General features: G+C 35.9%; 1 non-coding gene across 1 annotated transcript; it reads right to left on the reverse strand.

Annotated features, from left to right (window-relative positions):
* Positions 1-2,805: 2,805 nt before the first annotated feature.
* LOC128592674 (U6 spliceosomal RNA) lies at positions 2,806-2,911 on the reverse strand. Its single transcript, XR_008381967.1, has one exon. It is a non-coding gene; the product is annotated as a U6 spliceosomal RNA (small nuclear RNA).
* Positions 2,912-14,429: the final 11,518 nt, after the last annotated feature.

Here is a 14,429-nt window from a genome sequence, read left to right on the forward strand (position 1 = left end):
CAAAGGTTATAGTCTACTGCTCTGTAGAGAAGATTTGTATCTAATCGAACCATTTTCTTCTAACATTCTTTTACTGAATTGCCTGTAAATACTAAGCTCCTCAAATCCTCTTTCTATGAGCCTCCTTTTCTTTCTGGATACTTTATTAATTAATGTGTTGAATTAAATCTTGGGTATATCTTCATTTTGTGTTTACCTGAAAGTCATGTTTTCAACATTTTGTAAACTGTATGTTAAAAACCCCTAGATATTGGTACTTTCTGACCATTGATTATACAGTTGACTTTAATGACACATGGTGAACACGCAGCCTCAAACCCCTGGGCTTGGTTTTATGGTTCCATGGTATGGTTGACTCATTAGTATTGGCAAGTGGTATACATTCCTGATGAAAAAGACTATACTCAATAGACAAAACAGATAACCACAGTCTTGGAAATAACCCGAGGATGATTAATTCATCTCCTGCATTTAGGATGACAGGGAAATGAGGCTCAGGTGGCAGTAAAGCCAGGGCAAGAATTCAAGATGCCAGTATTCCTCCTTCCTCCACACACTCACTCTCCTCAAATGTCCACGTTTCCTCCCAGCCCACCACCAAAGTCACAGCTTCCACTTTGATCTTATGTTACAGCTCATTCTGTTCAGAAAAGGTTCTGAAAAATAAATATCATTTTTAAATATAAGACAAAGAAAAATTGGTAATAGGTTCTTCTCTAATGGAAGTGTTTCCAAATGTTCAAAGACCAGGAATTCTGATGACCCAGAATGAGAAGTGTTGTCTGAAAAGATTCTAATCCAATAGTGATTTTCAGGTTTTACTTTTTGTTCTTATGATTCATACTTTCAGTTTGCTTCTGGCTCTTTGGGGAGAAACAAATTACTTCATGGGGAAATCATTCTATATATGTGTGTTTTAGATAATTAAGTTCAGGTATCTTAATTATTTTGGTAATTAGAAATATTAATAGTTGTGGCTTAAAAGGCAGTCGAAAAGAAAAATGTTGCTCAGAGATTTTTAAAAGTAGCATTGTCCTTGTGCAAGAGTGAATATTCCTCAAGTTTAACCCAAAGTTGTGTGGTTTAATAACTTAAACAAATGCTTAAAAATGAAATGAAAGCCCAAAGGATGGGCGCATGTTTCTGGCAAGCATGGACTCTGTCCCCGTCTTTATTCTGCTTTCTCGGCTGGACTTCTGTTTATTTCCTCTTTGCTTTTTGGATGTCCCAGGTCACTGTGCTGATGCTGCACATCCGAGCCAGACTTCCTGTGTCTGTGCCCAGGAGGACTGTGGCAGCAGAGGAGCCAGCTTGGAGCAGACAGAGAGTGCAGCTGCAGCTGTTGGTGCAAGACCCACGGAAAGGTTAGCAGCAAACAAAGTTTTGTGAACATCATATTCTCCTACAAGTATCCCACTGATGTAGGCTTGGCCTCAGTATCAGGACTGTTCTGCCTGGGTGCTGCAATCTTGTTCACAAAGCAGAGTGACAGGTCGAAACAGAACCTCGAGTCTGTGAATACATGTGTTTCGACAGCAGATACCTGGATACATGAATGTCTTGGCCTTTTTGTCTGGCTACAGTCTACCCACCCTCCAATTCTCACCGTCTGTGTGGGAGGGAAACTGAATTCCAGATGGAAGAAGATGCTCCTACTATGTGTTTCCATAGCAACTTGTTTTCTTCCATTATGCAGCTTGTTACATTTTGTTGTATTATAATTGCCTGCTTACTCACATTTATTCTTCATTGTGTGGAGTATCCCAACAGTTGCCCATGAAGTCTCCATACATAGGGCAACTGGGAAATTGTAGCTAAGTGTACCTTTAATTACAAACTATTCATTACATGAAACTCTGTCTCAAAACAACAACAATAACAGATTCCTTGGGAATATAAGGCTAAAACCTTAACTGAAGGCAACTATTACTTCCCTAACACTCTCAGAGTGCTTCTTCACAAAAGCTCGGAGAGGAATAATGCCACATTCAATTTCCAATAATCACAATATTTTTGCTAGTATGTCATTGTTATCTTTTAACTATGTATTTAAGTAAAAATTATCATCACAAAAAGCATTACTATCTTACAATTATCCTCTTAATTCAAACCAGTACTGTTAAAGCTGAAGATCATCAGGGCACATATTTGAAAATTTTTTTTCTTTAAGAAACAACTATTAATAAAATAATTGTATACAAAGTCTCTTAAATTATAGCAAAGATGGTGAGAAATATATGCGTTTTATGGCTGTGTTTTAGGTATTAAATTGTTTAGTCACTGCATGCTTTGCAATTGTATAACAATTTTATAATGGACATATTTTAGATTCCTATATAATTAATTATTAAATAATACTTATTTGAAACATGAATTTAATGTGTTTTTTTCACATCTGCTTTGGAATTTCATTTCAAGACATGATTATAATTCGTGATTTCACTTCACCAGTGTTTTTTGAGTCTGGGTCTTCAAATGGAGGGCCGATGCAGACCGATAGATAGCTGAGGCAGTTTTCCAATCCGCATCTACACTTGAGTTCATTTACTGTTGGAAATACTGCATCAATTTAGTGATGCCTCTAGAGGGCACCCTGAAATCAGTTCAGGGAGAAAGTTTCTGATGCTGTTCAGAAGTGCTGCTCACACTTTTTCTTAAGGTTTTCATTCTGAATTTTGAGTTGAAGAAGGGTAAGGGTTAGGGGGCTAGAGACTATGTGGTGAACATGTGAGTAATAATTATAGCTCATTTGTTTTATTTATTTTAAAGCTTTTAATAAAAATTCTTTCTTTCATTTTCTTTTCCTAAAATATGGACTGCATCATGAATTTGTGCTTCATCCTAGCACAGGGGCCATGCTAACTCTTCTGGATTGTTCTAATTTTCGGATATGTGCTGCTGAAATGAGCACTTTTTTTTTATGAAGTTTTTCTTAATTTGCAATTATTGTTGGACATTTACATAATAGACTTACATCAAATGGCTTTCCTCCTATGTGCAGATGCTTTTCAGAAACAGTTCTAATTAAATACATAGACTTACCCCATGCATTAAAATAAACAATCATGATTTGATTCATCATATTTTGTTCTGCCTCCAGCAAAAACCAGTGCAAAGATCTGAGGAAAGGTAGCTTGTGCTCTATTAGCTAGATGAAAAGCCTGGGAAAGTGCCACCAGAAATGAGACATTACATTGTCATATGTAGGCTAGCTTTATAAAAATTGCAATAATCCATATTTATTCTTGCCTTTTGTTCATATGTGAAATTGATGAGCCTGGAATTTCTTTTGTAACAGAAATTAGGAAGTACTCAAAGAATTGATTAAATATGGGACACTTTGAACATCAAAATATTTAATATGTAATGATAAGAATGCATTATAATTCTTCAAAATAGGAATTTTCAAGTAAACATAAATGGGGATCACGTAAAGCTTTTCTTTACATTGGAATGCCTACGGATAAATGTGGAGCATAAATGACACTATATCACAAACAGCATATTAACAATTCAAATAAGAAATATCAATGGATGCTAAAACTAGGGGCTGAAAATATGATGAAGAATGATATATTTACATAATTTCATACTGCCCCCCAAATACTTAGTGAATTGTAAAGGAAATACTAAAGAATAACTTTTCACTAGAGTATCTTGGCAGATGCCACCGTCATCAAATGAGCAATGCTAAAGTCACCTGTAATAAGAAAAACCCAAACTGTGACCATATGTATTAAAAGAAACAGCTTCACATCTGTGATCTCACCAGAATTCAACTATGAGGAATCATTAGTCAAAAGTAAAGTAAGAAACATTCTGTAGAATATCAGGCCTATAATCTTTAAAGTAGTGGGTCATGAAATTCAAGCCAAAACTGAAGAACTTCTCCAGATTGCAAGAGACTGAAAATTATGGAAATCTAAATGGAATGTATGATTCTGTATTGGATCATTTCTTCTGTGGAGTATCTTGACAGCATAACTGGAAAAATCCAAATGGGGTTTGAGGATTAGATGGTGCTACTTTACCGATGTTTCTTATTTTAATGGCCATCTAGTGGAAAATTGGACAATGTCCTTGTTTGTAAGACATGCATGCTAAGTCAACCCAGTGGTAAATGGTTTTCAAATGGATGAGGAAAATATATTTTTGTTCACTTCTTAGAGATTTCTGGTAAATTTGAAATTATTTTAAAAGTTCAAGAGAAGGTACTTAAAATATTAAACTTCATAATGAGATCTAAATTGCTCAATGTAGAAATCACTTTATAAATATTAAATCAGCATTTCATTACGTGTCAGGAAATAAGATGAAGTCCAATAAATCTTAATTGGAATTTGTGAGATTAGTGCAAACCAAAGCAACTAAGATGATTTAGTGTTTTGTTTTGTTTTTCTAAAAGGATGTGGAAGAATAGCATTTGTGTGAAATAAATTACTTTGATGGTCTGTTCTAGCCCAAAGATTCCAGAAAATAAAATGAATATTCCTACCATAATATTTAAAGTGAAAACACAAAAGGAACAAAACTCCCAAACCTTGAATGTCTTCACTTTTGACACAATGGCTGGCATTTCACCTCCCCGTGGACTTCTTATAGTAAACAAATAGGCTCTGCTGAATTCCTCAGATTATAGAACCCTGCTTTTGGAATTGTGGGTCAGTGCTAACATCCCTGCATAACAGAAAAAACAAAACCCATAAAAGACTTTTCTTATTCAATTCAATAAAAATGTTTTCAAAAGCTTTTTGCATTGCATTCAAAATCAAGCCCCATGATTTTGAATGAGATTCCAGAAGAAAGAAATGTGCATAAAAGAAGTGTCTTTAAATTACTTTTAAAAACCCACACAATGTTATGAGCCTTGACATCAGAGAACATCACATGGTTTAAAATAGATTTTTATCACAATATTGCATTTAGATACAAAAGTTATAAAACCAAAGTACTATGGGCCTTGTCTATTTCTGAATATAGATAGTGGATCATTTATTCTTATGCAAAATAATAGACACATTAGTTTCTCTTTGTTTATTATAAAATATCTGGGGGTCATTATGAAAGTTTTGAGATACACAAAAATCAAGAAAAGTAAAAATCAGTATGAATGGAAACAAATGAAGCCCTCCCAGCAATACCAATAAAGCTGGGCAAGTTCAAACTTGCATAGGTGAATCAGAAAGGACACTGTTGAATGTGTTTCTTGGAAGTGAAATAATGGACCATAACACAGTCTGTCTCAAAACTTTTGTAGGGACCCACATAAAAAACCATTAAATTCAGATGGAAATCATCAAGGGTCATGACAACCACGAGAGACTGAAAGTAAACCAGTTATCTGGTATAAAACTGTTTTGTTCTTCATATATCTTTTTATAACATTAACAAAAAAACCAACACTGGTATTTGTAAAAATGCAACTATAAAAAGACTTGAAGAAAAATCCCTAAAACTAGGTAAGTTAAATACTTCACAGCAGGCATGTCTCACATATAACTAGCATTTGAGAGGTAACCTACAAGGGCCAGATAGCATTCCACAGCAGAAATGGGCCAGCAGATGGGTAAAGTGATATTGTTTTTGTGAGTGATGATAGGATGGATGGAAAACAGTCACACTCTACTAAAGAAATGGTCATTACCCTCACCCAACTGCTGCTTGTTGAAATATACACAAATACACAGACCTCCTATCCAGGCTGGTCACAGTGATGGCAGGATTATGGAGGCAGGCATTGCACTAAACACCACATGCTCGATTTTATTCCACCTACTGATGGCCACCTTGAGATAGAAACCCTTTTCCTAGTCTTCTAGTTGAGGATTAACTAAGAAATTAAGTTACATGCTCAACGTGACCTGTTAACATTGTATTCAGCCAGGATTAAATGATCCATTTTCCATATTCAGAAATAAATGACAAGGTCTATAACACTTTGTTTTATAGTTTTTGTATCTAAAAATAATGTTGTGATAAAAATCTATTTTAAAACTGTATTTATAAATTGCAGAAGGTAAAGAATTAAGACAGATTGGTGATAATGGCAGAGGCAGAAATTTTTAATAGTATTTTTTTATAACAAATATAATATGTAAAAAAAGAGTAAGAAGAGAAATAGATTTTCAATACTTGGTCTTGAGGAGCTAAAAATCAGGATTTGGTGCAGGAAGTAATTGTATGTGGTTGACTAGGCAATGGAAATCATAACAATTAAATTTGGAATTCTAGCGAGATTTGGAAAACCAAATGATCTGTCACAATTTTTTAATGGAATTATAAATTATCTAAGATATAAAGTATATAGCCTTGACTTTGAAAATAGTTAATAATTTCTTAAGAATATACATTTATACCAAAAATAACTGTAAATATCTGGCAAAGGAAAATCTCAACAAATGCTGGATAAATAAACAAATAGGGATAACAAATACTTTAATTTTTTGTATAAATACTTTTGTAATAATCATCATAATAATGCAATTTCTAAGTAGAAAATTTCTAATAAAATCATGGTAGATTTGCTTCTATTTTCTTTGTATTAGTGTACATATTTTTAAAAATTGAGATGAGATATATAATGCTTTATGTTTTTACTTTTTCTTTTTTTTTTGTTATGTCCCCAAGCCTCTTACTTTTTCTGATTAATGTATCATCAGATTGTTGAAATAAATAAAAAATAAGAAAATTCTTATTCTGTCTGTGTATAAAAAGATCCATGGGTGGAATAAAAATTCAGTTTAAAGCACTCAAAAACAAACACAAATAGACTCGACTAAAAATCTTAATAAATTTTAAAAAACACAATGTTCTAAGTCCACCAAACATGGGCAAAAACCAACTAGAAAGCAGTGGGGCAATGTAAAATTTGTACTCATAAAGGACAAGCAGATGACTGTTAAAAGTTAACAGTAAGGTTTTTGGCTTTACTGTCAAAGACTTTGGATATACCTACACCCCTGCTCGCTTTAAGAATGCCTAAGTCCAAGCTTAAGTACTCAAAGGATCTTTTCAAAATCTGGCCAACAAAGTAAGACTCTGTCTCAACAACGACAAAACAAACACAAACAAAAACAAGCCTAAATATAACAAAATACTGGGAATCAACAATCACCCAAGAAATCTCGAGGAATTCAAGGACCAAGTTAGAAATCTTGCTGGAGATAGTAGTCAAGTTCCTTAATAAACATGTGTTGACAGATCTAGTGAAGGTCAACTCAACTATTAAGAAGATTTATTGATATAAGGTAAAGTCAAAAATTAGTAGATCTATTTGAAAAATATAAATAGTTTCAAAGAAAGTGTTAATAAAATCATGGAATATGTTATGCAAACAATTCCTGTTTTCAAAAGCAATTAGGGGTCAAGTTGTGATCCATATGAGTATCTAGTGTTTTATGTCATCATATATATATATATAGATAGATAGATAGCTCTGAGCCATTTAGATGATTTTAATAAAAGTGTAGAATTAGGGAGGGTATGAGAAAGAGATTGTTTTTAACATGTAAATCTTTTGGAAAGATCTTTTTTAAAGAGATCCTCTTTGATGGCCAGAGATAAAAAGTTGTAAAAAAATTAAGAGGAAGTTTAGTGAAATTCAAAAACCAACCAACCAACTAAACGAAAAGATTTGAGAAAACCCTGATGCAACATGGCAGGTCCAAAATGAAAGTACTGAGTGAGGATAAGAGAGAGGAGACAGTCCAAAGCAAAACAGTACAAAACAAAACAAAATGAAAAACAAAACAGATGATCTACAGAAAATCCAGAGAAAAAGAAACCCGAGAAATGCTGGTGGAGATGGTGGTGGCACAACCTCAGGGAGTCAGAAGGATGAACGCTAGAGCTAGGAAACATTTCAGAACCTATTTGTAACATTGACAGGGTATTGAGCCTAAAGACAGCCACAGAGTTGGTTGTTACTTAGACAGCAGTTTTCATTCAAAAGTAAAACAAGTCATGATGGGATCTATAAGAAAAGAATACTTCTACTTTGGAAATACCCTGGTCTGGCAAAGGTAGATAAGCAGAAAAAACAAGGACTCCAACGTCCCTGGTTAAAGGAGGGGGGTCAATGAATTGGAAGAGGAGGTGGCACCTGGGAAGCTTTGATTAAAGATTTCAACCCATGACAAGATGAGAGATGTGAGATCAGGCTTATATCACTGAACTGATTTTTATCTCCCGAATTCCCCCACACTCAACTAGAACCAAATGTGTGTGCCAAACTGTAACAAGCAGAGAAAGAATGCTCCAGAGAAAGCTGATCGTGTAGATCTAAGTTCACAATGTCCAGTGGTGAGCATTCCTTTGGTTTCCAGGGAAGAAAGGAAGCAAAGGAAGCTTAATCCTTTTGGAGCGACATTAGAACAGGTAATTTGTCAGGGCAGCTACCTGAGCACATTGGCCACCCAATGTAAGAGATCCTGGCTTAGTTGGGAAGGTTGGAATGTGGCCCATCCTCCACTTGCTAAGCCAAGAGAGCCCTTGTCCCAGCTGCACACACTTGGAGCACATTTTTCTCAATTACACAAAGATGCTCTATATAGGCTAGTGGCAACCTGGAAACCGTGTCTCTCTCCAAAACCACTGTCAGAGGCAGAGCCCTTATCTGGCAATATTGGGCTGACATTTGGCATTTTTTCCATTTGTATGTTGCAATATCATGACCACTTTCACCGGGTTCCTTTACTGCTGCTAAATGGACACAGATATGCTGAAGGAAGTTCCCCTTGCTTTTGTTCTCACCACATAGATGACACCAACCATACCTGAGAATGCTGAACAATGGCTCTACTAGGACAACTGGGGAAGGATTTTTTACAAAGAAGATACTACAAAAATTACAAATTCCCTTTTGCACAGTCTTAAATTAAGAAGAGGAATATTTACTGTCCAGGATTTCTCAAAAACTATAGTAGGGCCCTCAGCAGTCTTTATTTAGACCTAGTTTCTCAAAACTGTACCTAGTTAGAACTTGTCAGGCTGAGGGGGTTTTCCACATTTCTGAGCAACGTTTTTCATCTTCACACAGAGTTTTGGCAGTTGGCAGCTGTTGGGTCACTAGCAGTCTCTGGATTCATAAAGAGACCCTGAGCACAGATGCCATGGCCAGCAGGCTCCAGCGGTGCTTTTGGTAACCACCAACAAAGTGCTGTCTTTTCCTATGATAGAATAATCTAGTTCAAAGAGAAATGTGGCTGACACTTATTGCCAAAGTTATCAATTCAATAATCAGAGGGTTACTTCCAGCCATCAGGCCCCATGGCTATCCTTTCCCCCATAGACGTTTTGTTTGTTTATTTGTATTGAAATTTCCTCAGAGGGCTTTTTGTGCCTTTCTATCCAGCAGATTTCAACTCCAGCCCAGCTGGCCAATCAAGTCCTCCATTCAGGCTTTGTTAAGGGAACAAACCTAACTGTACTGGAAAATAACTTACCATGGGTAGAACTAAACCAAGGGAAGTGTCACAAAGTGAAACTGGCTCTTTGGATCTGCTAGGTGAGAGTGAAAGTAAAGGCCAGTTTTTGTAAGACACTCTGAATATTAGTAAAAGTGGAACTGTGTGCTAGGGAAGAGAGTAGGAGTTGAAGGTCAAGGGGGAAATTTGGTGGCTATGATGACTACAGTTAACTTGTGAATGGACTCTACGCTATGTCAATGGACATTTCTGATGAGTCTGGATGGGGAGGGGGCAAGAAAGGAAGTCTTGAGGTAGGAGGAAAGTTCAGAAAACATGCTAATCAAATCTTCCATGAGAAGAAACAATAGGGTGGCCATGCTAATGCTTTCTTTAGGGCTTAGAAGGGCCACAGGAGGACCCACCACAGAAACAATGAAGACATTCTGTGCAAGATGGCATGTGGTCACAGTTTGGCTTCTTACAGAACAGCAGGGGCCAGGGAAGAACATCTGGCTATTTAGGCATTGTTTTGTGTTTCATGTGTTTAAAATTAGTTCTCTAAGAATTGTGTTGCGTGCCTCCTTATTAAATAAACAACCTCCCCCAAATAAAATACAATAGGTATTCTAAGAGGAAGACATAAATATGGTTATTCCACATGGGCATCATGATTTTTGCTCCAGGCAAATTTAGAGCTAGAATGTTTTTAAGAGTGTTTTTAGCTGAGCCCATCATGGCTTCATGCAATATACATCTGCATGTTGTTCTCCTGTGCTTGTGTTGTCATAGAAAGACATAGGTCCTAGATTAACTAACCGGCTATAATTTGGGCAAGTTTTAGTTCATTCATTTGTATATTAATTAATACCTGCATTAATTTATTCAGTGGCTATATACCAGAACCTGCTATGTGCATGAGGATCTCATTTTTCTCATATGTAAATTAAAGTAAATACCCTAGATCCATCTTGCTGCTGGATTTGTCATCCTAGACCTTGTTCAATGCTGTATATGATTTCTGAATTTACAGAAACTGGTCTCTCGAATCACCTACAAATGCAAGTAATAGCTCTGCACTCCGAGGCCCACATTTCTTTTCTAACCCAGCCCCGTATCAGACACTGTGTCCAAGGTGACAGTTTATTTCATGTAGTCAATCCTCACTGTTCTAGTTGTTGCTTATTATGTTTTCTCCTGGTAATCTGTTGTTATAAATATATTGCCACAAGTTTTACAATGGCGTGTATACACAAGTATAAATCTTCTACCTAACATGTTGCCCCATCTCAGCAGGAAGTAAGAAGCTCAAGACTGTATCACCCTCCTCCCGTAGATATGGAAAGGTAAACTTGATAAGGAGGAATATGTAACAGGGTAGTTGCCCATTCTCCCATAGATTTTTAAGTGTGAAACTGAGAGTAGGAAATATGTAACAGAGGGAATGGCCTGAAAAAAAATGGCAAACATGTTTTCTGTCTCTTTCGAACCTCTCTCATTGTTTTTGGGAACTGAAATCTGCATGCCTGCCTGCTGTGGTGGTTGGGAGGGGCAGAGGAATGTTTCTTCTTTGTGCTATAGGGAATGGTCCAGCTGAACTGTCCAGATGGAGGCCTAGTGCCTGGGTGGGCCTCCAAGGTAGGGGGAAGGTGACAGGATTATCTTCAGAAAACCATCAATTGCAATTAAACAATGATAGCCTAAAACCAAGGGCCCTCCCGCTCCCTTTAAAAACTGTGTTTTTGCTTGTGTACAGAAAATTTAGACTTTGAGACAATAGACTTCCATATTTCCTCCTTTGTCAGTAAAGTAATAAACTTCTCTTTCCTTCTTCTCAACCACTTGTTCTTGTTCTGATGTACCTTTGTGGACAAGTGCCAAGCTTTCATTAACAAGGTGAGATAAATCAGAAGTATCACAGTCACCCTGACTGATCTGCTCCCCCAAATAATAAGATGAGAAAATTTCCTATAAACTTGGACACCTGAATAAAATAATATTATCCCAAGTTTTTGCTTGGTTGATGTCTGGAGCTATGGCAGGGGCTCTGTGAATATAGCAGTCATGTGAATAAGTTGCTACTTTCTCACTAGGAATGTAAACTTTGTAACTTTGGTTATACTGCATATATTTTGAGTCCTCATTGTTATTATTATTATTATTTTTTATTTGGCCAGCCAGTACCTCCTAAGTCTGATTCCCTAGCTCTCTTTGAAGGTGAACTTTTCTATCCTTTTCTAAATGCTCCTTTCCCTGGGTATTCCTTTGACACCAATAGCGCCTTGGCCATGCTAAAGTATAATACAAAATCTCAAAAACGTCCTGTCTGGTGCGCTTTGTTTTTAAGTTAAGATTTCAAAAAAATTAATTTTGAAACACCTTTACACTCAGGAGAAGTGGTGAAAATAGTATAATGTGTTCCAACATATCTTTTATTCAGCTTCCTCTCACCATAGCACCTTAAATATCCTCAGTATATCATCAAACCAGGAAGTTAACATTGGTATTAACTGACGTATAGACTTTATACAGATTTCACGCACTGCTTGTAAAAACTGTCTGTGTATAGCTTTGTAAAATTTTATAACGTGTAGATTTGTGTAAATGCTACTACATGCAAAATACAAACTATTCCATCACTCCCCAAAATTTTGTGATGTTACCACTTTATAGTCACACTTTCTCCCTAACCCACGCCCAGACAACCACTGATCTGTTCTTTGTCACTTTAATTTTGTCACGTTAAGAATGTTATATAAATGGAAGCATTCAGTATGTGAACTATTTTTTAAGAGACAGGATCTTGCTCTGTTACTCAGTCTGTTATCATAGCCCACTACACCCTGAACTCCTGGGCTCACAATCCTCCTCCTTCAGCCTCCCGAGTATTTAGGACTACAAGCATGCACCATTGTACCCAGCTAAATTTTACATATTTTTTGTTGACCCGGCTGGTCTCTGTCTGGTGGCCTCAGCAATTTTCTCATTGCAGCCTCCCAAAGTGCTGCGACTATAGGCATGAGCCACTGTACCTGGCCAGTATGTAAACTTTTGAGATCTACTCTTTTTACTTAGAATAATGTTTTTGTGATCCACCCAAGTTGTACATATCAATGTTTCTTTCTGCTACTGAATAGTATTCCATTGTATTGTATACGGCAATTTATTTCTCCATTCACCTGTTGAAGGATGAATTTTGCTGTTACAAGTAAAACTGCTATGAATACTTATTTACAAAAAACACTCATTTTAATAAATATTAGAGAACATCAAAGAAAAAGTTAATGATATTCTTCCCTAATTCTACTCTGTTATGATAATTAGTATTAAAAACAGTATTTCATATTTTTCTCTGTGCTCATATAGTAAGTACCGTATATATACAGTGTATGCATATATACACACATATAGTAATATTTTTTTCCTTTTTAAAAATATATAAATATAATCATGTTTTACATGACTCTGCTAATTATTTGATTATTTTACATTCCTGCAGAAATCTCTGAATATTTCATCAGTTCATACATATTCCTCTAATATTTTAAATAGTCAAATAATATTTGAAGATTATGAATGGAGCAAATTTGTTTATTATTTGTCTGTGATGGAATAGCAAGTTGTTTCTAATTACTTTTCTCTTAAATGTCACTATAATCAACACATAATGGAAATACCTGTCTGGATATATTCTTACAGACTGGCATTTTATTTATATAGAATAAACTCACCAAAGTTAGATTGTTGGGTCCAAGGGTAAACAGTAAAACTTTCAATAATATTTCTTGGTTATTTTCTAAAGTGGTTTTAATGATTTTCTTTGCAATTTTAAAAGGGGTGGTTGCATTGAAAGGTGGAATTTGTACTAGGCTCCCAGGAAGTAAGTCCCGTGTGGCTTATTGAGAAAACAGTATTCTCTGCAGGCTAGCCAGTACAAAGACCCTAGGGCTAGAGCTTGCTTTGTGTGCCCAATGACCAACACAGAAGGAAAATATGACTGCAATATAAAGAGGTAGGCAGGAGAGTAGTTGCAGGGTATACTGGAAAGGGAGCCAGGTCAAGGAGAGCTTGTGGACACTGTAAAAAGTATAGCTTTTACTCTGAGTAGATGGGGATTTTCAACAAAAGAGTGATCTGATGCGACATATTTTGGAAAGATCATTCTGGTTGTTAGTTTAGAATAATCTGTAGGCAGGCAAGGGTAAGGGACAGAGCCCACTTAGGCAAGTATTAAAATTATGCAGTCTAGGCATGGTAGTGTGCTGGACAGAGTGGTAGTGAGGAGAAAATGTTGGATTCAGGGAATAATTTGTATTTAGCCAATAGGCAGGGAGAAGGAGAGAGAGGAAGAGCTCAAAGATACTTCAAGTTCTTTTAGACTAAACAACTGGAGGAAAGAAAATTGCCCCTTTTCTGATACAGGGAAGACTGAGAGAAGAACACATTTGGGATAGTTAGAGAGATGAGGAGTTTTATTTTTGAAGGTTTTTCTTTTTTAAGACTTAAATTTATAAGACCTAGTAGACATGTTGAGTAGGTAGATGAATATACAAGCCTTAATCAACATAAGCCTTTTGCTAAATACTTTACATGGGTTATCTCACTTAATTCTCACTTGAACATGATAAGGTGGCTATTATTACTCCCTGATCCTCAGGTAAGTTAAATAAAATGATAATCAAATTGTTCCTTAAAAATAATCTACAGATTATTCTTTATTCTCAGAGGCATTTTAAGTTTAAGATAAACTTATTGGTCCGACCTTTTAAAATACAAATTTATTTAAAAATGTCACAATGTTAGGTTTGGATATATCTTGGGTTTTTTCTTGTTCTCAGCACCTAAGGGTACAAAACTATCTAATTTTGTATTTATGGGGGTTGCTCCCTGACCTTTCAATTCAAACTGAAAATAAATTTAAGAATTGACTCCAAAGGGCAAAGAGCTGAAAGCAAAGAGGTGGTTGGTTAGAGGAAAATCTTTTCATTGGAAAAGAACAGTCATGGAAGGTCTAGTAGTGAAAAC

Source organism: Nycticebus coucang, chromosome 1, assembly GCF_027406575.1.
Source record: "Nycticebus coucang isolate mNycCou1 chromosome 1, mNycCou1.pri, whole genome shotgun sequence".
Lineage (NCBI taxonomy): Eukaryota > Metazoa > Chordata > Mammalia > Primates > Lorisidae > Nycticebus > Nycticebus coucang.